We start from the raw sequence: 25,216 nt of genomic DNA on the forward strand, positions 1-25,216 counted from the left end.
TTCAGTAGAACTTAGTGAGTACAACATTTTCTTCTTGACTGCAATTCAGCATGGATACTTGTCCTCAAGCTAATGCTCAAACTTTTTGTCTAACTCAAAATAAAATGGAAATGAGTATTCCTGTGCAAAATCTTGCCAGCATTATGTAGTCAGCTTGGACTGTTCCTCTGCACAGTGTCACAGCTCAACTGTAGTCTGTTTTCACAGGTTTTTTACAGTGACTTTGAACTGCAGTATATAAAAGTACATGATTATAGCAGTCGTGCTTGGAGAGCATCTGTAACTTTCTTTACTGTTGAGTGTTGTGGAAAACTTACCACAAATATTCAGGATCCATAGGTAAGCCTTCAAGTTAGGAGCTATACCTTCAAAAATTACTGAGACCATTACTTGCTATTTGAAAGGTGCAATCCTGGTGACTTGCTTAAAGCTTGCAGACCCTCTTTTAAGAGGAAGCAGTTCAGTGACTCTAATGCACTGTGTGTTTTAAATAGCTTTCAAAGAGCAGAGTTGGAAGCATCATACTAACAGTTTAACATCATTCATGGGGATAAGTACAATTAGTTATAGGTAATGGCAAACATTGCTAGAATTCGAGGAGAAAACTGGCACTATATGGTACATTTTTTTTTTCTTTAGGGTTCTATAAAGTACATAGACAATCTCGGTGGCAATCCAGGGAACAAAACAGCATGTTAAAAGATTTTATCGTGATGCAGGATACTTGTGCTGTCTTTCATGAAAGTACATCTCTTTGTTCCCACATATAGTTGGCAGGAAAACATGTTACTCTGCTTTTCAATAACATGTTGATTTTTAATTTTAGATTTTTATATCAATTATGCTTATATGGATTTTGATCTTTTAAAAAAGTCTTGCTGTATAGTGGGATCATAGCAATGGCTCTCAAATACTTCCTTTTTTTTTTTTTTGCACAAGTCTTCCTGAAAAATAGACTTTTGCTTAAGTGTAATGGAAATATTTCCATGACTTCAGCAGTCTACTATAGAGGATAAACATTTCCATGAAGAGCTTGCAACTTGAGATTTATTGTACTGTGCTGAATGCATGATAACTGGACGGGAAAGTCGCTGTGGATCTACATCAGAAAAATACTACTTTATTGTCTAAGCTGTCATGTAAACAATTAAAAAATGTTCTAATTGCAATAGCCTTTAGTATAATTAATGTTGGGATAACAGAAATGTCCTTTTAAAAATATCTTGAAGACTAAGATCATAAATCTTATTAAAGGCATGCTGTACAAGCTTCATTAGCACAAAAGAGCCTTGTCTTTGTCCTAACTGACCAGGTACAAATACCGATGTGGCAGCAAGCAGTCTCGGTTTATGAATTATGGCAATGTAGGGGTGTGGTCAGAGCATGCAGCTTAGCCCCTGTGAGATTTCAGTGGCTCCTCAAGGACTATTGGGGGCAGCAACTGAAATGTCTACAGTGCCATTCTAGTGTTAAGCCTCTTTCATTCCTACCCAAAAAGAGAACCTATTTTAAGGTTTGTGTCCTTTAATTTAAAAGCAAGCTGCTACAGTGCAGAGTGGGTTAGGCTCTGTGCTATGGTTACCAGCACTGAACAGAGCTAGATCTGTTAACATCAAAATGGTTGACTTGTCACTCCATAGTAATCGTTCATTGTAAGAAAAAAATCAATAGCATAGCTTAAGTCACATATAGCTGATCACATGCTCTGAGGCTTCTGTGGCACTGAGACTAAAAGCCAGAAGTAGGGAGGAGCCATGTCAGGAAACATTTTATTTCTGCTGGGGGGAAGCCTGCCTTGTATCCAGTCATAAGCATAAATTGACTTTTAACTTTACAGTAATGTGCTGTTGTAATCCTTAACTTGAAAGGCTACCTTTAGGGGCCTGCTGTTCTGCCCTGCGTATCCAGGGTTCTTACTGGGAGGAGAGTTTTTCTGGATACGTGAGGACTGAGAGATAGTACCCAATCTGTTCAAATCTTCTTAGTAAGATAAAGTGCAAAAATTGAAACTACAGCCTAGATAAGATGAATCAAATGCATTATCTCCTGAAAATTAATTACACACCTGGACCTGTTAAAATCATTAATTCAATGAAAAGTAAGGGACAATGAGAAGTGTTAAGTTTCAATCCAGACTGGGAAAATCTTTGATAACATGGGAACTGATGCCTCATCAACTTGCTTTTAAATGCCTGCCTTACTGAACCCAGCAATTCCTTTCTGGTTTAATACCTGATATGGTAACGTGGGGAGCGGGGGTTACCTTAAACAAAGAAATTCATGATAAAGGGCAGAAGTAAAATGTGAAGAATATGCCAATTAGATCGCATTTGGTTCTCTAAATGAAGTAGTGTGTTTTTTTTTTTTTTTTTTTTTTTTTTTTTTTTTTTTTTTTTTTTTTACCTTAGTTTGATTCCCTGGTTTCTTGTTGAAATCAGCACAACCTATGCAGGTTCCTGGTCTGGCTGGATGCAATCTCCCAGGTTAAACTTCTTTCTTACCATCTATACCTGAGAAGAGTGCCGAGTGTTCTTTTGCCAGCCTCTCCTTTCCCATGCCACTTAAAATTTTTAAGCTGGTCAGTTACCAGCACAAATAATACAACCACAAATACAACTACAGCCTACTCTAGAGTAAAACACACAGTCCTTAGGTAGTTAAGGAATACTCACCGCTCCATTGATGAGGGAAGCTACTCCACATAGGCACAGCTGAGAACACTCGCTGCTTGATTGTGCATGTTTAATGTGCTTGCTCCTGTCCTTACTCATTGCCCAGCACTAAGAGGAAGCCTGGAGCATCAGACATAGCAGCGCTATGCTTGGCTGTAACTGACTTCATTTAGGATGTAACTTGTCATTTGGCCTTAAATACAGAGGCATTTTTTTCCTTCCACTTCTGCCACAGGACCCCACTCCACGCTGCTCTGTCTCTAACCTTCAGCTGTGTGCCCCAGCTGGGGCAGTAGTAATCCATACAGAAATGAGCAAGAAATTACTGCTGTTCAAAATCCATCTGAGCACCACAGCTAAGGAGGGTATTCAAGGAAACCATTTTGCAGTCTTGCCTATAGCACTACCTGTATGACAAACCCTGCAAACCACTGCTGAACCACGAGAACACGATTCCAGGGGCAGCATCACGCCTCCCTTTTCTCCCTTAACAACGAGGTAGAGCTCTGCGATCAACCAGCCCTTTCCCTTCCCCACCTCCCGGCAATTAAAATCCCGAAACTCCTTCAGCAGCAGGCGCTCTGCCCCGCTTTGTTCCTCGTGCTCCCCTCGCGGTGCTGGGGCTGGGCGTGGAGGAGGAGGACGGGAGCTTTACCTGCCGCGGAGCCGGGGCCGCCTGCAGCTGCAGCATCCACGGCGGGCGGGCGGGGAGCTCAAAGCCCCGGAGCCATGCGAGCGGCGGGCAGGGAAAGGCGCCGGAGACTCCGGGAGCCGGGGGCAGGCTCAGCACCGGGCGCTGAACAGCTCCGCCGGGCGCCGCGGGCGGGGCCGAGCCGCGCTCCCCGCCCCTGGGCGCGGGAGGGCCCCGCCGCCGCGCCCCGCCCCGCGGGGGACCGAGCGCCCTTCCCAGTCCTCCCCGCGGCGGTGGGAGGAGTGGCTCTGCTCCCGCCGCATGCTGGGAGTTGTAGGCGTGGGGCGCGGAGGGAGGCGGCCCGGCTGGGTGGTGCTGCCCCCTGGGGACCCGGTCCCGGTGTGGGGAGAGGCGCTGGCGGTTGGTGCTTCCTCCCGCCCCGTTGGGCGCCGTGCTCGGGTGACCCCCCTCGCTGGGATGTTGTCAGGGGGTGGCTTGCGCCTTTTGCTTGAGATGGAGGGTTCAATTTTATTTATTTATTTTTATTTTTTTGACAAAATACTTAAGATCCTGCAGTTCTTCCGTAATTTTGCGGGCATAATTAGGGATAAAGAAGTAATATAGTTGTTAAGGTCTTGGAGAAAGTCCTGAAAGCTGTGCCCTGTCCCCGTGCACCCTTCCTCCCTGTCACCGAGATTTAGAAGCTAAAATATATGTAAAAGCAACCAAATGAAGTCAGGACGCCACCTTCCTAATGAAAAGCAAAGCACTGCAAAAAAGTGTAGCCCGATTGCAGCTGCTTTTCAAAAAGGCATCAGACATAAATCAAAGACATACCAATGTCTCTGTGGGGCTCTTCAGATAGTTATGAAGCAGTGTCATTGTTTACCTTACAAGTGAACTGACAAAGTATTTCCAAATGATTTCTATGTAGCTCCTTGTCAAAAGAAGTGATTTTTTCAGTGTATAAGTAAACTTATGTTTTTGGTAACCACCATTATAGGAAAGTTTCTCAAGAGTTGTTTAAAAAGCAGCTAAATGCTTGCAACTTAATTCATAAGTTTGAGCACTATGCCATCTCTTGCTGTGAGATATGTGATATTCAGGATATTGAAAGGTTGTGTGTTTCAGCTCTGCAAGTTTTTTATTTTCCTTCTGGAATTTCGTATTGCTAGATGGTGAGTGTTAAATGGTACTTTAGCTTTCTTTTTGTAGAGAGGAACTTGGATTCTATGTTAGGATCCTATGCATAGCCCTGGTGTTGCTGCTTTGGAACCCCAGTGCCCAGGAGATGTTTTCTAGCAATTGTACTGCAAGCTAGCAAGTAATATTACAGGGAAACCTGGACAGCCAAATTAAACTAAGCAGAATATTTTATTTACACGATGTTAGCAAATCTTCATTTGGATCATCCTCATCCCTGTATGATTTATTCTATACTAATGATGCAGAAGAAGTTAGGCTTACTGTTATTTTTTCAATAGGTTGATATTGCAATGGTTTTTCGTCCTCTTTCAGATGTTTTTTGGATAGTTCTTAAATGCCAGTGTAACAGGCTTCCTTGATAGCAGCTGGATCATGCAGCCACACTCTACTGAGCAAGCTCACTTCTGCAGCTCTCCTGAAAAGGTGAGAAATTGACACAGATTCTGATATTACATACTGCATAGTGATTTTTGGATTTATCCACTATTAGATTTGTGTTGTTTCAATAGGTTCCTGCCCTGATTCTATATTATATGCCACCAGCATACTAACTTGATCACAGTGTAAGTGAAGTCTCTGGAATACATACAGCTGTCTTATAGTTATTCTAATCCTGGCTACATGACAACCATCAAATCACTTCCTAAAGTACCTTCCCCAGAGTATTTCACAGCTTACTTAAATCAGAATTCTGTATTCTTAGTGCCATACCTGAATTTTTCATCATTATACAGTTTGGTAAAGAAGCTTACAATAGTATTTACTACATTAGAATTTTTATTTGACTGAAATTGTAGGTGTAGGAAATATTTGTGGGACTACAAGGCAAATGCTTTACTCTGAATAATGACTCAGAATTATTAAAAATGAGTTCTCGGTATAGTCAAAAACAAATCATGAAAAACAATTTCTTTTGTCATTTCTTACACATTCAAGTAACAATAGAATATACATCCTCAAAATTGGAGCTTTGGTGTGGTAGTCTGGGGCAGAGGGATGCTACATCTGAAATAGCAGGGAACTTGAAATGACAGAGAGCCTAGCTGAGGTAAATGGTGTAGTTGAGGAAAACTTTCAGGAGTATATATAGCTGTGGGGTATCCCAAATTACAAAACCAGAAATTAGCACAGGGTTTGCTTGTGTGGCAGAGTCACAACTCCCTTCTCTTTGCATTTTGTTTCCTCACCCCATAATCACGATGAGGCCAAGTTCTTTTTTTAGCTGAAAGCACACCAGTAGCCATTTTCTACTTTGGAAAAAAAAGATTGAAACACAACCAAAATATAGTCAAAATACTTGTGAATAATCTAAACATGTTAACTCAAACACACAGATTATTATTAACACACATTATCATTCAATTAAAGGACTTAATGAGAATAACAATTCTTTATAAAATGCAGGTAACAATAATTCATGTCCCAAATCTCACATCTTTCTTACTCTCATTTTTTATTTCCTACACCTAGTCCTTATTCTAACTTTTGGGGCACTGAAATGGAAGAAAAATAAGCATCACTTTGCTCCCAAATTCACATAAAAATTCTTTAGCACTACTTTTGAAGCTGGAATTAGCTCTGCCTATATTAAGTTAAGTAAGAGTTCCGAATAGTTTTGCACAGTAGTAAAAGCAGAATGACTTTATCAAATCAAGTATGAAAAGTTCTTTAAGGTCTTGCATAGGCAATCATCAGCCATTTGAGTACAGCTGAATAACTGGATTCATGGATCCTGCTTTCTGCTAACAGCAGCTGTAGTGTGCTGTTGTCAGCAGCAACCAGCCTGCTTACCCTGCACACAGAGACTCCCATTTTCCTGCACAAGTAAAATGAATTCAGGGAAAGCCAGATAGGAGAGAAAATTTGTTCCCAATTTCAGTGGAATCCCTGCATTTATCTCAGCAGAAGGAATGCAGGAAGAAATCTTAGGAAATAAAGGAAGAAAAAGATTACTAATTTTATTTTCTAAGGATACCTCAATGTGTTACTTGTTTTCAGTTTGTTGTACATCCAATTTCTTATTGATAGGCTTAGTAAACATTTAATCAGACATTATTGAAGGATCACTGATTGTTCTGTCTAAGGGTTTACCTAGCTATGCTTCCAAAGGTTTTCCCTTACTGTGTTAAAGAACAGCAGATGTCATGATTCCTCCTCACTACCTCCATTTTCTCATCCTTATTAAATTATAACCATGTAGCATCAAAGCTTCCTTTGCCTTGCAAAGAAATAGACTGAAAATTAAAATAGAGGAAGAAGTTCTGTTTCATTGATATTGGAATAGAAAAGCAGAGATTGTGCCAAATGGGGTAGCTAAAATACATGACACAGCCAGGTACGGTAAGTCTTGTATAATTGAAAGGATATATGAAATAAAGCATTTAAGTATTCAAAAATGCAATAAACTGTCTAAGTGCTTCTTAGAGACAGCCTTGATCTGCCCTTAAATAGTCACTATCTAAATACCCTTTTGAAACTATTTTTAGACCTTCTAATTCATGTAGAGTACTGAAAATTGCTTTGAGATGTGCTGCATAACTTTTTTGTGATTCTTCATTTGAAGGTAAATGATTTATCACTAAGAGATTCCATGGCATGGTACTCTGTATGTCATTATAACTGTCTGTTTATCACTGTTCAAGGATAGATATTAAATGCACAGAAAAAGGCTGAACTGAGAAAGCAGGTCATTTTAGAATATCTAGAGATGTTTTTTTTATGAGGGACTGTTAACAAACAAGCAAAAAAAATAGTGCAAAATAGTTGTAGATGTGGGAGATTTCACAACTATAAAAGGGGTTATGTTAGACAACGCTTAGAAGTGTTAATTAGACGGTCCACCCTTTTCTGGTAATCCTCAAAGCTACAGGGAATCCAGGAAGATGATCAGGTTGGCGCTTCTCTGAAAGGGACTTCAGCTGTCGTGTTACCAGAAATAAAATAGAGCACAATGTGTTACCTCTAATTGTGCCATATTGTTGGAAGGCAGGTAAGGGAATTCAAGAAAACAGAAACAAAGAAGCAGGGGAAGCAGTGTATACTGAAGACTAAGGCCCTCAGGTAGGTATTGGAATTACTGCCTGCTGGTTCTGTCATAACTATAGTGATTTTTTTAGTAATAGTATGATTTAAATGTATCCTTTCATATATTAGTAATTAGGACCCGCAGTGGGAAACTAACGTCCCTATTTAACTTTATGCCATGGCTTCTGACACCCTCGTTGTGGAGCCTTGCATGAAGAATGCAAAACTAAGCCCGAAATATTTTTGATAGTATAGAAAAGCCTGTGCCTTTTTCATGATATAGGAGCTGTCCTGTGTGTGTAAAGAAAAGATAATTGATTATGCTAACTGTCCTGCTGGCGGTAAGGAAGGATAGGATGACTCATAATGACTAAACTATATTTGCAATTATTAGGAGGTAAAAGTTGATCGAGAGAATAAAGCTGAGTTACTTGTTCTATTCATAGTGTTGCACTGATATATGAATATTTTACTGTCAAGGTCCAAAAAAGTAAATTTACGTAGTCTTCTGTTCCATGTTTAGTTTAACTTTAGTGGAGCGACATCTCGGTCTGAAAGACAAACAAACATGGCCCTATAATTAAGTTTAGTAAAAAAAAGTGCCAATTAAATGCCAAATTATTGAAAATAAAAATATGATTTTAATATAGTTAAGTACGCAGTCAAAATAATGCTAATAAACCTTGATTTTTCAATATAACTTAAATTTGAAAGGCAACAGAATAGCAGTTGTCATCAAGAACTGAAGGCTTGTAGTTTACGAAGGCACTATTATAGCCTTGTTACACTGATTCCAAATCACTTATTGGATCGTACAACCTGAAGGCAAATAACCGTAGATTAAGACATGAAGACATCTAGAGCTTAACAGTTAGTATTCTTATTTGGTGTTCCTGTTACATGAAGTTAGCTTGAGGCTACCTATAATTTATGGGGAGATTTTTTTTTTCTGTCTATGGATGAGAATTATTTTTCTTTGGCAGGAAAGAAAAAAGAGATAGTTATCTGAGATCGTATTTGACGTTTTGCTGCTCAGCAAACTGTCTGATGAACAGTTACGGTTGAGTCTGTCTATAGTGTTTTTAAGCAGTGTAGTTATCCAAACTAGTAGATTATGCTTCAGATTTCTGAAAGAATGGATGTTCTTTTTCATGTCCAATTGGCCAGAATAATTGTAGCATCCAAGGGAGCAACAGAAGAGGTAGATAGCTTTTAGCTCTGTTCTGATAATCAGAAACAGCAGGCATCTCAGGGCCTTTTCCTGTGAACAGTTTTAATGAATTGTAATAGGTACTACAAACATGGTTTCACTGGCTAAACAAAAATGGCTTAAGTCAAAACCTTTTTACATACAAATTGTTTGACTGAATTCTATGCCTAAGTGAATATTTCTTCTATGAATATTTTCTTAGGATGAGATGAATTAAGTTATTTGCATAAGGTGGCAAGAATATTTCTTGGAGACAGCTAGAGAACAACTATAGGAATAAATGCTACCATGACCTTTTTATCATTTACAGGTTTTTTGCCCTCCTATTCTGAACTGGATACACTCATCTGTATTCCTTCTTGTTCACTGTCCATTTTTGGGATACAGACAGGTTCTTCATTTTTGGATTTAAATAACAGTTCAGGCCTTCCTCTTTATTAAACAAATAAAGAGCTGAATCAGCACATACCAGAAACAGTTGCTTACAGCTCAGTTACAAAACCTAGGGATTTTTCTACTTCTGAATGTTTATTACTTTAGGATGATTCTTTAAATTGCCTACCTGTTCTTGCATTTTGAGATCAACATTTAATCGGGCTAATATTGGCCAGCTCCCTCAGTACCTGTGGGTGCATTCTTATTGGGGCCTGTGGATTTGTGGGTGTCGAGTTTGCTTGGCTGATCTCTAACCCGATCTTCTTCGATGAGGGGAAAACCGTCCTTTATCTGGACTTTCTCTCTTGTCTTCGGCATCTGAGATTCCCAAGGGCTGATCTTAGCAGTAAATACAGAAGCAAAAAAGGCATTAAGGATCTCTGCCTTCTCCATATCCTTTGTCACCAGGGCACCTGCCCCTTTCAGCAGTGGGTCAACATTTTCCTCAGTCTTCCTTTTTCTACTGATGCATTTGAAGAAACCCTTCTTGTTGTTCTTGACATTCCTTCCCAGATGTAATTCCATTGGGCCTTGGCCTTCCTTGTCACGTCCCTGCATATTCCAACAGTGTCCCTGTATTCCTTCCAAGTGGCCTGTCCCTTTTTCCACATGCTGTAAACTTCCTTCTTCTGTCTGAGCTTCTCCAGGAGCTCCCTGCTGATCCATGCAGGTCTCCTGCCTCCTTTGCTTGCCTTCTTGCTCGTGGGGATACACTGACCTTGAGCTTGGAAGAATACTTGAATACTGACCAGCTGTCTTGGACCCCTCTTCCTTCTAGGGCCCTAATTCAGGGAATTATTCTAAGTAAATCCCTGAAGAAGACAAAGTCTGCTCTCCTGAAGTCCAGGGTCACAATCCTACTTTCTGCCCTGCTTCCTCCTTGCAAGATCCTCAACTCCACCTCACCCCATCATGGTCACTGCAGCCAAGGCTGCCCCTACTCTCACATCTCCGACTGGTCCTCCCTCATTCACTGATACAAGGTCCAGTTAAAATATGTTAGTACTTGGTCCAGTTTAAAATACTTCTGTGGGTAATCATGTAAATGATGGGTGTTCATCTTGAGATGATTTTTCTTAGGTGGTTCAGCAAAATCTCCATTAAAAACCTTCATGAACGTTACTCACTTCCAAGAAGTTAGTGAGAAAGTATGGTTGAATTAAAAATTTATTTTTTATTCAAGTCTGCCCAGATCTTTTATTTAAGATGACATCATAGAGAGGAAATATTTAAATTGTATCGTAGTTCAATACGATTAATGTCCTGTAACATGAGTAACTGGATGGGAAGCTTTTCAAAGTTATACTAGGTGAATGACCAATTTCAGAAAGGTTTTTCCATGGTGTGGATATCTGAATAGTATGAAAGACATGTGACCTCTAAAAGACTTTTGCTCAGAGAACTGAAAAATACAAAGATATAGTTTGTGACTTGTCATGAAAGCCATTTGAAAGAAGTGTCCCTTCCTTGTCATCTGATTGTGAAATAACTTTTACTTCCCTTCACATCTACCCAACATTTCTATGGTGGTTTACCTTTTTCTTTGTGTTTGGAACTGTGTAGCAGATAGTGTATGCAGCAGGGCTGCTTTTGAGAAAAAAGGAGAGCAGACAGGCAGCAGAGAAACAGTCCTCTGTTTGTTGCACAATGTTGTCCATGCTGGACAGACATAAGTTATGTTATGGAATGCAGGAGGGAAAAACATTATTTAAAGAGGTAAGAATAAATCAGGCAAAATGCCTAGAGTGAAAAAACACTTTGAGGGGCAGAATAAAATCTAGGCAATGACTGTGTCCCGAGAGACTTGGCTGTCAGAGAACAGAATGGCAGCATAGTAGGGAAATACTGTGTAAAAAAGAGATCCAAAGGGAATGTCCGAAGATTTTCAGGCAACTTGTAAATGTACCAAGGAGAATTTTTAATCTGTTAGTAGCCTTAAGGGGGGCAAATATCTAATATGGATGAACTGAACTAATCCATAGAATAACAGGAAAATAATTATCACCAAAATGTAATTTATCCATCAGATATCAACGATGCTCTAACTGCTTATGAAGGCCAAATCATAGAAGTTGGAAAAAGCCTCTGAGATCATCTAGTCCAAACTTTTTACCTGTGAAAACTGCTTTTATTTGGATGCCTAAACCAGTTGTGTTTGCATACCTAAAATGGACTTAGAGCTAAATGTCCAGTTGTAATTTCAGGATTTTGGATGCTTTAATTGTTGGGGATGCCTCATGTCTTAGAGCAACTTTTTGGGGGGGTTAACCTGATTTTTTGCTAAAACATCAGCCTTTTTGAAGGGGTCAGGCTGGATCACTTCCAGAATAACTCTCTAAGCTTGACTTGAATGCAAACTGGAAAATACTGGCTGGACTCCAGAGTTAATATTTCACAGAGGTCAAGTTAAATTGATTGATTCATTGATGCTTGTTATGTTGTCAAAGAACAGCACTAGTTAAAATGTGCAACGTCTTGTATATCTGCATCTTCATGTTTCTGGTTCTTGCTGTTCCTAGGAAGAATGTGTGTTTCTCCTATTAAGTGCCATCTTTTATTGGGATTCCACTTGCTAAAGCAATCAGATAATTTATTTACTACTTGGACAAAATGACTCATCCTTCTTTTGGGAGCAAAACATATTTAATAGTAATAAGAACTGATTATCCAAACTTGCCCTCTCTGTTGTGACAAGCACTTCATAAAACTTCATAAAAATAGTAAATTTTGTTGCTTCTTTTCCAAGTTGAAGTAGTGCTCATAAGTTTCAGCCAGTCAAACTTGTCTGGTCAGATAAAGCTTCTGAAGATTAGAACATGGTTCTTCAGCAGGAAGTCAGTAAGCTAAATAAGGGTTGCTGGGAATATTTGTATTGCTTTCTCCATACCCCCACCACAAAAAAAAAAAAAAATGTATTTAACTGAACTTCTAGGAAGATTATAGATTATAGATTATAGATTGTGTATGGTAGTAGCTTCCACATAGGCTCTAGGAGAAAATTAAATAATCAGTGAGTAAATATTGAAAGCTTAAAAACTGCAGTCTTCCAATAAGATATTTTGATTATTTTTAGGAGAAAACTTCATTGTTATGGGTAGAGCAAAAGAGCTTCTGTTTTTTTGTTTTTTTTTTAAATGTTTGTTTATTTTGGAGTACAAGGCCAATTACTGTAAAATAATTTTACTTAGCATATTTGAAAAACCAGACCATTAATTTAGGTACCCAAGTATAGATCACTCTGCCTACTTCTGGAAATCCAGGCTGGGAGGTTTCAGAATGCTTTGTAAGTCAAGCTAGTTTAAGATGGAATTATTGCCATAAACATTTTGCATACAAGTTCCTAATCAAAATTTAACTTTAAAAATTTAACTTTAAATTCTCAAATTAATTTTGAATACCAGATTATTTCAAGAAAAAAATGATGTGATCATAGATTAGGACAGAGTAGGAAAAGGATCAAATTTAAAAAGGATTCATTAAATATTGCTCCATACTGAAGCCATATGCTGCCTATCTGGTAAAAATAAATAAATAAATAAATTGCTGTAATAAAAAAAGTTAGGGAAAACTTTAAAAAGATTTGTGAAACAAACAATTATCTGCTCAAACATAAACCTTTAAAGTAGTACTAGAGACATGAGATGTAACTAAAACTGTACTTAAGTGATAAAAAAGACTAGACCAAAGTCTACAATGTATACTAAATAAGTAAAGAGGGGGGAAGTAAAAAACAAAAAATGTCGGAGTGTGTTTACATGCTGAGCATCTCTGTAAGCATTCCAGTGTCATTGGTTACCAGTATGTGGAATATTGAGAGCATAAGGTTAATGAAAGACCCTATGTCAGTAACTGTGAATTGTATTTTCAAGTAATGGATCTCCTATGTATGAGAAAAAGTATTAAGTGCCTAAAAAAATGATCTCACCATACCCTCCCCTAAAGAGTATGTCATGAAAAGCCGTGAATTTAGCTTCAGTACTTGATTGATTCATTCTAGCTGAAAACAGAGCTGGATGTTTAGAGTTAATTTATGCTGAAATCTGACTGCTTCCCAAGTAAAATTATTCAGAAGTGGAGATTTCATTACTTTGCTGTTTTCTCAACAGACTGCTGCTGATTAACCACAGCTTTAAAATTTTCCTTGTGTCTGATGAAGCTATTTTTGCTTCTTCAAAGTAAAACCTGCTGTGATGGAGTGGCAAAGTCACTGATGATATAAATGGCACACTGGTCAGCTCTTACCTCAATCAGCTTTAAATAAACATTTGTTTCAAATGGTGAAACAATTAATGTAAACACAACCAATTCAGTTCTGGAAGGAGCCAGTGCCTATCTACTGACTCCAGGTGGTTTATACCAGCGCTGAAGATGAACAGGATCGTCTCCTGTAATCAGCAAGTTTTTCAAATGAACCTTCCTTCCACCAGACATTGGTGGTAGATCCTCTAACAGTAAGAGAAGGGTCAATGTATCAGCCAGGGCAGCAAAACAAAAACCAAGAGCTCAGAGTTGGGCACGAACCACTGCAAACAGGATTTTACTATGCTGAGACCTGTTTCTTAGGAAGAGTGATAAAGCTGGGGGAATGCTTCCCACGTGCTCTTTTAGCCAATGTGCAGTCTTAAGACATTTTGAGTGAGGAAGTGAGGAATACTGCAAAGGCAGCTTAATATAAGAACTGAAGTATCATGTTCTGTGCTATATACTATAAAACTATAAAGTATAAAGCACTGAAAGTTTCCATAAGTTTGAGAATTTGTTGTTGTTGTTTGTTTGTTTGTTTGCTTTTTAGAAAAAGTGTAACACTTGATCAATCACAGGCAGTTCAGGCCCTCTGTAATCAAAAGGGATTTGTATGCTTACTGTGCTCTTAATTCCTTACATCTTCAGAAGTTAGCCATCTCTCTTCTAAGCAGATAATTTAAAAGCTTACTTCAGTTCCTCCTTTGGTTGTGAACAGTTTCAAATTTTCAAGCAAGGGGAAAGAAAAAAAAAAAAAAAAAAGTAGCCAGAATTAGAACCATGAGTTAAAAGTACTTTAAACACTGTGGTGCTAGTGACTTCAGCAGTAGATGCAAGTACTATTTAATGATTCTTACTTTACAATAATGAACATTGAGCTTTAATAAGGAGTTTCAACCCGAACAGCCCTTTTTCATCAGCAAAAGGTTGTTGAACTTGAATGGTTTTTTTTTTGTTTGTTTGTTTGTTTTTGCTTCTATGTAATATATAAACTGCATTATTTTTGGAGCAGAGCCCTTAAATTCTTTCAATTACCGCTAAATGGTGGTGGTGATTCTGTAGAAAATTCTAGCTAGAGCTGTGTCTGCTGGGAACTTTTCCAGTTTCCCAGTTGATCTGTGTTTCAGATGGCCATGCCATCTGAATAGCCATGCCATTTTGGGAAAAGAGCTATTTGTGTTTGTTCGTTTGTTTTTAAATCTCTAAATTTTTTTAATTTTTTTTTTTCCATATACAATACTTTTACCATTCTTGTAGCTGTCTAGTTAGCACCTTGTCATTACTGCTGTAAGTAAAAGCCATAGTTCTTTTTCTTTCTATAGGAGATGATTGATGTCTGTATTGCAGATGAATGTGTGTAAAGGGTGCAGAGTCTCTATTTTCTTTTTTCTCTATCCTTAGGTTTAAATTTGTGTCATTAATATATTCCAAAAAGTGATTTGGATTTATAAATGAAATGAAGCTTCTAGATTAGCTCAGTAAATTTGGATTCTGGACTAGTCAAACAACCATTTTCCCAAGGAAGGCTTGCTACTTCTATTGAGAGTGACATGAATGTTGTGACCCATTGCTTGGCACAGATTCATTTTCCTCGCACCATCCTACATGCAGTCTGCTCTGGACAGAAACGTTTGGCTGTATGAATCTTGGTTTAATTGGGAAAAGTTGAAGGTAGTCTTTTAAAACATAGGACTTCGTTTTTTTTCCTACCTCCTGCTGAACTGTTCAGTGTATAGTCTAACAAATTGCACTCTAGTCCTTCCTAGCAATCACTTATTCACTAAAGCAGAACAGTTTAATCCCACTTATTTCATGGCATATGACTAACTACTTCCCAGTGAAAGTTGCATTGTTAGCTTGATATGTAGTTCCATACTAAATTCAATGCTAAAAATACAAATCTTATCCGTAGCAAAGGGAGGTGTCATGAGGTCTCAATGAAAAGTCAGATAAACATATGTGAAATCATAACAGTGAGACTCTTAATTTATTGATCATACCAATGCAATAAAAACTGAATTGAAACATCAGCTTGTCATACTGCTTAGAATAACCTGTATTCAGAATCCTCTATCAAAATAGTAGGATTTCATTTTGCAAGGTGACCGAAGGGAACCAAAGCTTTGCATATTTAGTGAAAATACCATTGAGTTCTCAAAATTAGGATTATAACAACTTCTAACTGAAAAATATGTTACGTATTCTCTATATCCCAAGACATGGCTATATAAATTTAAGTTGCTGGGCTTGAATCTCATTTTTTATAGAGGACTTTTACAAACAAGTCCTTGTAAAGTCAAGGATGGTTCGTTAATGTAATTAGCATTATTCATTTATAATTGTATTCTTACACTGAATTATCTATGCCAAAAATAGAGCCTTCATTTTTCTGCTTCATATGATGAACATATACCTTAGCTTTCTCAATACTGTATTATTTATAGCGCGTCATCTACCTACATTGCTATACTCTTCTCTTACTCAGTGACTTTTTCCCTTCTTTCATTCAGTTTTATCTGTAGTCATAAAAGGTAATCTATATTTAATATGGCTGTATCCAGCCAGGGGATTAAAAATCTAAAAATATTTTTACTCCAGCACGTGCCTGCAGGCTTGTATTTCATTGCATTCTCTGTCAGAGCAGTGAAGGATGTGGTCAGGAGGAAATTGGCTAGTCTTTTGATCAGACAGAATATTACCTGAATCATTTTAAGAGCTGATGGGAGAGATTTTCTATTCCTCACACCAAATTTGCTTTGCTGAATGAGGCAGCCTACATTAAAATGTTGTTAATAAATAATACTCAGTCTCTCCAAACCATCTTTAATAGCAGCGCATACGTCCTAAGGGAGAGTGGCTTGGAAGTATTCCATATTAGTGTCTAAAATTTTCTATTAAGTGTACTGTGAGCCCTAGAAGTTTCTTTATAGAATGGAAAAGAGGAGTATATAGATTATTTTATCCCACTTTGAACTGTATGTTGGGAATTTAATAATGATTACTGAGTGCCTGTACTCAGGGCTGGTGAGGCCCCACCTGGAGTACTCTGTGCTGTTCAGGGCTGACCAGTACAAGACAGGTGGAGATACAGGAGAGTCCAGCAAAGGGCTTCAAAGATGGTTACAGGGCTGGAGCATCTCTTCCTGTGAGGAAGGGCTCCTGTGAGAACTGGGACTGTCCAGCATAGAAGGCTCGGGAGGTTTTCATCAGTTGGTGTAAGTACGTGAAGAGAAGGTGTAAAGAAGATGGACACCTTCACTGGTGTCAAGTGACAGGAGGCAGAGGGCACAGATTGAAGCATGGGAGGTTTCCTCTGAAAATTAGGAAACAGTAGTTTGTTTGTTTTTTACTGTGATGGTAAGTGAGCACTGGCAAAGGTTGGCCAGGGAGGCTGTGGAAGCTCCATGCATGAAGACACTCAAATCTTGTCTGGACGTGGTCCCGGGCAGCCTGCTCTAGGTCACCCTGCTTGAGCAGGGGGTTGGACCAGATGCCTCCAGAAGCCCTTTCCAACCTCAAACATTCTGTGATTCTGTAAGATAAAGGTTTCTCTCTGCACTCTATTAGGATTGTCACAGGTAATGGTGCATGCTCTGTTAAGCTGACAGCCTGTCGGCCTCAGTACATCAGGCATCCTTATTTCATTATCTGGTAAGACTTCTTTACGTTGTCTGTGCTGCACCATGTCTCACTGAGCTTTATGATGCACGGAGAACAGAAGTTTGGCATAAGAACTGTACAAAAGTACCTGATGCAGCAACACAGTAATCCTGATCAGTTCTTGTGTACAATTATAGGAAAACTTTTATTATCAAAAAAAATTACTCAAGACTAAAATTCTGATTATCTATGTCTCCTACAACAAATGTGTGCTCAGCGTTCATCAGATTCTGCCTTTAGTGATTCCCAAATTTTATTTTTAATAGCACATAGAGTATTTGTTAGTAGAACTCTGAAAATATTGACCATAATTTTGGTGTAGCCGTGGACAAATACAACATTGTTTGACCTTGTTTAGAGATGTAAAATATCTTTGTGCAGTTACATTTGAGGTGTGGAAAAATGTACATTTGCATGTGGAAGAGCAGGCTGATCATATAAACAGGTGTACTTGTGGTCTTAATCTGTTTGTGACAACTTAATGGAAAAAGATCTTACCCAAACGCTCTGCTTTTAGCTTTCCATTTGAAGCTCTGTAACATTCCTGTTCTGTTTCACTTATGTACAATAGTTTTTAATGTTTATTCACTAAAGCATTGATGACTAAAAATGTAGCAGAAAAGCTTGAAATAACAAATAATTATTTTTGATGGATCGTATTTAAATCTGTACCTTTATAGATCACTGTTTGCTTGTGTTTTTTTTTTAGAAATTCATTGCATGTAAAATACAGAGGAACTGCTCAAAAGAACTGGATTGATTTAAACAATAAAACTTGAAACAACCTGGCTGTTCTGTATTTTATCTTGCTGAGTGAAATGCATGGTTATCTCCCTATCCTTCATACTCCCCCCTGCAACTCCCCAAATCATTGGATATTTTTTCAGATGTTGCATTTTTATTTATTTCAGGAGCCCATGAAAATCGATCGCTCTGGTCATAAGTGCAATTTTCTGGATCAATTTCCAGGTATTGGCAGATTAATGTAGTAACTGTACCAAAGTCACAGGCAATTGCTCATGGTTGCTCTTGCATGCTTAGTGATAAAGTATAAATGTGCTGATAACCCAAGCTCATCTATTGCTAACATTGGTAGGAGGATGAGTGAAGAAAGAAAACAGCTTGAAATTAAGGTGGCAGAGATTTAAGGGCCAGAGCTGTGCCATATAGCAGGTCCTAAATAAAAGGCTAGCAGTTTTTCTGCATGGTTGGATGAATATGATGCATGTGGGGCTCTTTCTGTTCATGACTGTGATTCTCTACCCTGCGAAGAATAGTGAAATTCAGTAAAAGCACAAAAGTTGTCAAGAAAACTAGCAGCTGTCAAGAAAAGGCACATGGAAGAAATCAAACTTTTTTTTTACATGCAAGATTTTTGTCTGGTTTTCTGGATTTCACAGAGAACTGACTTTCCTGATATCATCTGCATTGCTGTGTGAAGGGCTTACTCAGGAGTCTTAAGAAGGTTCAAGAAGGAATTCAAGTTGTCACTGTTCATAAAGTAATCTGTATGTAAATACCATAAATTTGTTGAATAGTTGTTTGACTTAACAAGAGTGATTTAGTTATTTTTAATTCTTTCCCAGTCAGGACCTTAAATCATTACTCTGTGCTGTTATGAACATAAAAGATAGAGCATAACAATTCTGCCTACCTTTCAGACATGTTCCATGTAGCAGGAGGGAGCCAGTAACACATCTGGATAATCTCTCAAGTTACTTGATTAGCCCTGTTAAAGACCAAGACCCTCTCGCCTTCTTTCTCTGGAATTATGACATGCAGCCTCATGTAAGCAGTTCAGAAATGAGGTACAAAAGTATTTTCCAGGGATTCTTTTCCAAGTGGCTTGTCTTTGAGTTCATTCAACCTTACGTGATTGAATATATATATATATATATTCATCAAAAATACCTTTAATTGCATAGATTACTTGGGTTTTGGTGTTTTTCTTACATTACAGTTCTGTTACTTTGGGGAGAAAGGTTGCTTTTCCTGCTGTTCTTGTATTGTTAGCTATAAAATGTGCATGCTTGGTTACAGCTGTAGTGAAGCAGAGTCCTAGGGAAACATGAGGTACTGAACTCACTACTAAAGGTTTGGAATGTAAAAAGAAAAAGAATACCACTTTTGATACCTATTACTGTCCAAATTCTTATTGTACTGCTGTGCTTCATATTACTGTATATTGTCTGTTCTTACCAAGCTTTCATATGTGTATTTACCACTCCATGCATGCTGATTAAGTTCAGCTTAGGAAACGGTATGCTGTGTCACACAACAAAATTATTACAGAAGGTGAAGTACTTAAGAGCTATCCATAACAAAATATAATGGGAGTCAAGCTGACTGCTGAAATATGTCTAAATTACTCTTTTCTTGTTATGGTCTATTTACTTGAGCTATGCTTGCTCAAAGCATACATGTAAAAATAAAACAAGCCAACACCACTTCACTGATCATATTTTGTTTCTGTTTCAAGTCACAGCTCAATATTGCGCCCGAGCAAAAGAGCCAGGTTGTGGGCAAATGTGCCAAGGTCGGAAGAACAGGGATTGTAGTCACAGTGCTTTCCAGCTTCATACAGCAACCCACATTTGCACAGAACTCTATTTTCTTTCCACTGGGTTCTTCTCAAATGGGTGGGAATTAGAACCTTATTTTTCCTCTCACATAGCTGTTATATATACTTGCGGAGAAGTAAGTTATTACCAAATATAGCTTAGAGGGCTGCAGCAGAATCTTTCCAGTCTGGCTGTCAGCCTGGAAAAGGTTCAGAAAATACAGGGCTGTCACTTTTGCCTGAGATTTACTAGGAAGTTGTATGCATATACACAGTACGCCTAATGTTTCCCCAAAACAGTTTGTATTGTGCATCGGATGTATCATTAAAGTTATAATTATGATTGCTGTATTTCTGAACGTGTGTGCTCATTTGTGATACATCAAATATGCTTCAGAATGTACATGTATAACAAACATATCTGGAATTATTGGACATATGGTGACCCGTTTGCTGTTGTGTGCATGGTTGATGTGACCTAAATACAAAATAAGTAGGGTACGTATGTACAGAGTGAGGAATCCCAGAGGAGCTGGGAAAACCTCACTGGTTGGAAGCATGCAGGGATATGCTACATAAAACTTTATGACTAAGAAAATATGTATTAGCACTCCTAGGATCTTAGGAGAAGCGATTAATGAAAGAACTGCATTAACACAGTGACTTCTGTATATTAGCTGTCCAGCAATGTCTAACGTCATTATTGGTATTCACAAATTATACCACCATCAACATTTTGTCTGTTATAACTTGTTGTGTTCACAGATGGGACCTCTAAGCAGACATTTCCAAGTATAATTCTAGCCCTAATTCAGTTTTCAGAATGCCTTGCATAAATGTCTATTTTTGATGAAGCTCTGCTCTAATTTATTACAGCATTTTGTCAGTTCTAAATTGGGAAAATAGACAGAAAAAACAGTTGCTTTTCATACAGTATTCTTGGATTCTAGGAGGCTTTTCAGAATCGTGTTGCACAGGCATACATCGGAGGGCAATACAATCTTGTGTACAATTTATGCACTTCATAGTGTTGAGCAAGGAAAGCAAGTACAGAAAATGGTGCTTTATAGTTAACCTATAAACCTATTGATTTGAAGCATCTTCACTTTAGGAAAAACAATGGTCTGCTTGGCTAATAATCTACATTAAGCTTTGTAGTTATCCTTTTAAAGAATAAGCTTATTAATATTTAAACTACACATTAGCTGCATCTCTTACGAGGAAGAGATAATATTCAACACAACTATTATGAATTATAACCAAATTAACATGAACTGAGAATAACTGGTAATAAATCTTCTGTAGTTCAAGCCAAATCTTAGTAAAAGTAATAAAGGTAGTTTTAATATAAAATAACAGCTTTGATAGGTATTCCATATTAACTGTACGGTAGGAAAGAGCACTCCATATGTTGCTCAGCTCAGCAAATTGTGTGGAACATAACTGAAGGAAAAGCAAATTGGTACAATGTCAAGACCTGCGTAATATCCATTCATGAGTGACTTCCTATTCTTCAAATAATCTTGAAAATTACATCAGCCAGTTTAGAGAATCAACTGACATATATTATGAAAAACCATTTTTTTTCTCATGAAGCACAGATTACAATAGACTTTGTTTTGCTATTGTTTTACATGATGCTTAGCTCATGTTTGGGCGAAACAGGTGGCTGGGACCATTGGAGGTCTTTTTGTCCAATCATCCCTGCTCAAGCAGGGTCATCCAGAGCTTGTTGCCCAGGATTGCAGTCAGAAGAGTTTTGAAGAGCTTCATCTATGGAGATTGCCCAGCCTTTCTAGGCAACCTGTTCCAGTATTCTGTCATATTCTCAGTAAAGCGTCCCTGTCCCCCACTGTTTGACCACCTTTGTGGTGAAAGAAACTGTTCTGATGTGCTTGAAACTTTCTGCGTACCGGGCTGGGCCCATTGCCCCTTGTCTACCTATCATGTACACCTCCAAGAATCTGGTTTCGTTTTCTCTGTACCTTGCCACAGAGTAGCTGAAGTCTCCACGAGCCTTCCTTTCTTAAAGCTGAACAGATCCTGTTCTCACATCTTTGCCTTGTATGTGGTACCTGTTGTAAAGTTCAGTGGGGCCATTTAGCTGCTTATTTTAGATGCATCTGTTTCAGAACTGATTTACACCTGATTTTGAATAGGCTTTGGATGACCCTGGATTATTCCATACCCTATATTATCCCTTTTCCTATATTGCTTTCATTTATGATTTTGTTGTGTGTTAGTATTCACTTTTGTATTTTAAATGAGCATAAATTTGAGCATGCATCTAATAGCATTAATCTGACAGAACTGCAGTATTTTCATTTAATAGGTGTTGATCTGTTTATAATATCAAGGTTAAAATACGCAGTTTCATAGAGATCTGTGTTAATCTCAAGCTCATAATATCCAGCTGTATTTTCTAGAGAAAGTTTGTATTGAGGGTAGGATGGCAGCTGAACCTCTTTTCAATACAATCCAAATTTTATAAGATGCCACACAGAAACCAGATTTTCTGCAATGACCTGACAAGACAATGTGAAGAAGCACTCTGTGCTATAGCTTGTTTATTTCTTTTTCATATGAAAACATAATTCCTGCAGGGAATTCTGTTTCAGCTACAGATTAAGGCCTGTGAAAGGCTCTTCTTTCTGCCTGAAAGTTCCCCTATGAATTGCTGATAGTTAGGGAAGCTCACAATGACAGGAGACAGCAGCTTTGTGCTTAGATGACAAGAGTCTGTGCCTGTGCTAACTGCAGCTGGCACCATTAACTACCTATCCATGGACTAAAATAAAAACAATTATCGCTGCATGCATTATAATGACGAAATCCACTCTGTTTCTATAGTAACATGAGTGACAATTTATACTATGACCTTAAGAAAGTAGAATGTGACCATTTCTTTTTTATTATTATTTTTTGCAGTCTTACAAGGAGCAGCAATTCACAGAAAATAACGTTTGAGATGATGTCACATAAGTGACAAAGGTAAGATGTGCTTTATTAGAAACAAAAAAATGCACAACTTACATTCAAGTTGGAGTGTTGCTTTTGACTTCTAAGTATTGTTACATAGAGGCATATTCAGTTCAGTGCTGTTTGAAGTATATTCTTTTTCTGTTTATTACAGATAATATTTTAAGTAGAAGCTTAACAAAAACAAAACAAAACAAAACAAAACAAAAAAAGAGAACGTGTGAGGGCTTAAGCAAGTCAAAATTTTAAAATTGTTTTTATAGTACCATATGAAAAACAGTCTCACATTCTGAGCTTTTGTCTTCAGAAGCACAATGAGATATCCTCAGAACGCTTCAGCACTTAAACTGATGAAACTGCAAAAGATTGCTCAGTGGATGTTTTTATTATAGTGCAGCATTTTTAGGCCTATCCAAACTAATATTAATCTAGTTAGCATGTTTATTAGTAGCAGGAAAGCTGTGGCAAAATCTTGAGCAATCCCCGCTGGGATTTGGAGTGTCTTTATGGATACTAATGAAGTAGACTATTACTTTATAGATTGATCAAGGGAATAGAGTTCCTGAGTTCTTCAGACTGACTTAGGCATTCTGTTTGAATGTTGCTTTATTCCCAAAGTACCCCCCTATACAAAAGGTATGGCACATTTAATTGTGCAGTTATTCAGTAAGAGACCAGGATATCCAGAAGCATTTAATAATTCACAGCCTTTCTCATTCCCACATATTTGTCTTGCCCCAAACTTTTTTCTTCAATACGTGCTGCATAAAGAGTGCTCCTATGAGCAATGCTGAAGCTAGGATCATCTCTGCTACAAGTAAAGGATTATAGAATCTCTCTTTAAGTTACCTAAAGCTTCAGTGTATGACAGTAATCCACTGCCTGTTGGCCTTTCCTTGCATGTGGCAGACATAATCAGATAAAGAAGGAAGAACTTAATTCTAACTCTGTGTCAAAAAAATCTGTTCAGTCACATGATATTCTTTCTTTAGATGTAGCAATTAATGACTCTCTTGAATTCAAATGGTGAGAAAAATCTCAAATAATTTTCTTCAGACAGGATCTTCTGTGAAGCTATTTTATTCACAATTGCAATGGTGAGCGTCCTGTCAATCAGGAGCGCATTTTAGTAAACAAATCATAACCTTTTATTCCCTATTACCTGACGCCTGATCACCTCCCGTTTCCTCATTGGCTGAGTACAACAGGTTCACAAGCTACTTGACACTCCTCTATCCCATATATGTACAATTTTTCTTTTTTTCAACCCTTTAATTTCTCCTTTCTTATGTTTTGAGAACTTGTGATCTTTGTTTTACTGTTCTCACACTGCTCATCCTCTTTTTCTCAAGCTTCTACCTTATTTTGGAACAGTGAGGCCTTCTACTGTCCCCTTCCCTACTTAGCATTTCTCCTTATTATGACTACACAGCTACCTTGGAATAAAGAAAAATAATTCTCTACTGCAAAAACACAACTTTGTTCCTCACAATAGGAATTTTTTCTTGAAGTTAATGATCATCATTGATTGTAATTCTGAGGCATCTCTATCCATGCCTTTTAGAAAAGTTTTTAACGTTCAGCTCTTTTTCAAAGTGTTATTTCACTGCTTTAGAGGAAAACACATGACATCAGACTATATCTTAACATCCCTTTCTAAGCCCAGGCTTAGTTTGCTGATTTAACTGTATTTTCTAAAATTATGGATGATTTAAATTTTTTGATATTATGCATGCCAAACTTAGAAATAGGTCTTCTGTACCTGCTGTTACAGTAATAAACACAGGCATTCTACTTAAAAATAAAGGCAATAATTTAGTTTTAAGCAACAAAGTAAATACTTCATTCAAAGTGAATTTTGCAAGTAATATTATCTAAATTTCTAAGGGGATCCAACTAAGCTTATCAGAAAAGTTAAGTAAGAGTAAAAATGCTAAGTATTCCTTGTATCTAGATTTACACATTAAATATATAGTCAGTTATATCAAAATAAATCTTGTAGTTTATGAACCAGATCATACACTGTATGTGAAATGGGAGGTTGTTTGACTTTCAGCAAAGGAAGAAAGGAAACTGCTTACACAGAACAGGAAGAAAGGAGAAGGCTGCTTTTTTTCATGTAAAAAGAGCAATAATTTAAATTCACGTATCACAAATCCTTTTCTGAAGCATAAATTGAAGAACCTTCTTTAAGGGACAGAATGACACTCCAGTTGGTAACTTGGTTAGATCTGTTGGTCAGAAAAATGGCGAAATCTCATTATTCTGATTCATTCTGATTTTCATGATTCCCATGCGTGTCCTGTATTGCTATGAGAATTCCTCCTGAGGTGGGAGGATCATGGAAGATTAGCAAGATGATCTGCGTGGAAGGGAAAAAAATAGAAATACTGGTAGCTTATGCTGTTCTCTGAATTCCAGTGATGGGATTATGTTTTCATAGTTACTTATTATTTCAATTATATTAGCTTGCTTTTTTGTTGAAATCATGTAGAAATGTTCATTTGTACTTCTTTTTGTAATTACAAAATCTGATATATCCTACTCAAATCATGTATTTCCCAGTTAGTTTGGTGTTTGACTTCTTGAATTGGCTG

At 37.7% G+C, this 25,216-nt stretch overlaps 1 protein-coding gene and 1 long non-coding RNA gene across 3 annotated transcripts in view; one reads left to right on the forward strand and one right to left on the reverse strand.

Annotated features, from left to right (window-relative positions):
- The window catches only part of SMPD3 (sphingomyelin phosphodiesterase 3), a 118,595-nt gene extending 115,049 nt beyond the window's left edge, over positions 1-3,546 (reverse strand). For both annotated transcript variants that reach the window (XM_035336550.1, XM_035336551.1), the window contains exon 1: positions 3,328-3,546. The gene's annotated coding sequence lies outside the window, so the exon portion shown is untranslated. The remainder of the gene's footprint in view (positions 1-3,327) is intronic.
- The window catches only part of LOC118172565, a 136,951-nt gene that overhangs the window by 13,127 nt on the left and 98,608 nt on the right, over positions 1-25,216 (forward strand). The window contains exon 3 of the long non-coding RNA XR_004753755.1: positions 4,822-4,932. This is a non-coding gene — a long non-coding RNA (uncharacterized LOC118172565). The remainder of the gene's footprint in view (positions 1-4,821; positions 4,933-25,216) is intronic.

This window comes from Oxyura jamaicensis, chromosome 11 (genome assembly GCF_011077185.1).
Source record: "Oxyura jamaicensis isolate SHBP4307 breed ruddy duck chromosome 11, BPBGC_Ojam_1.0, whole genome shotgun sequence".
Taxonomy (NCBI): domain Eukaryota; kingdom Metazoa; phylum Chordata; class Aves; order Anseriformes; family Anatidae; genus Oxyura; species Oxyura jamaicensis.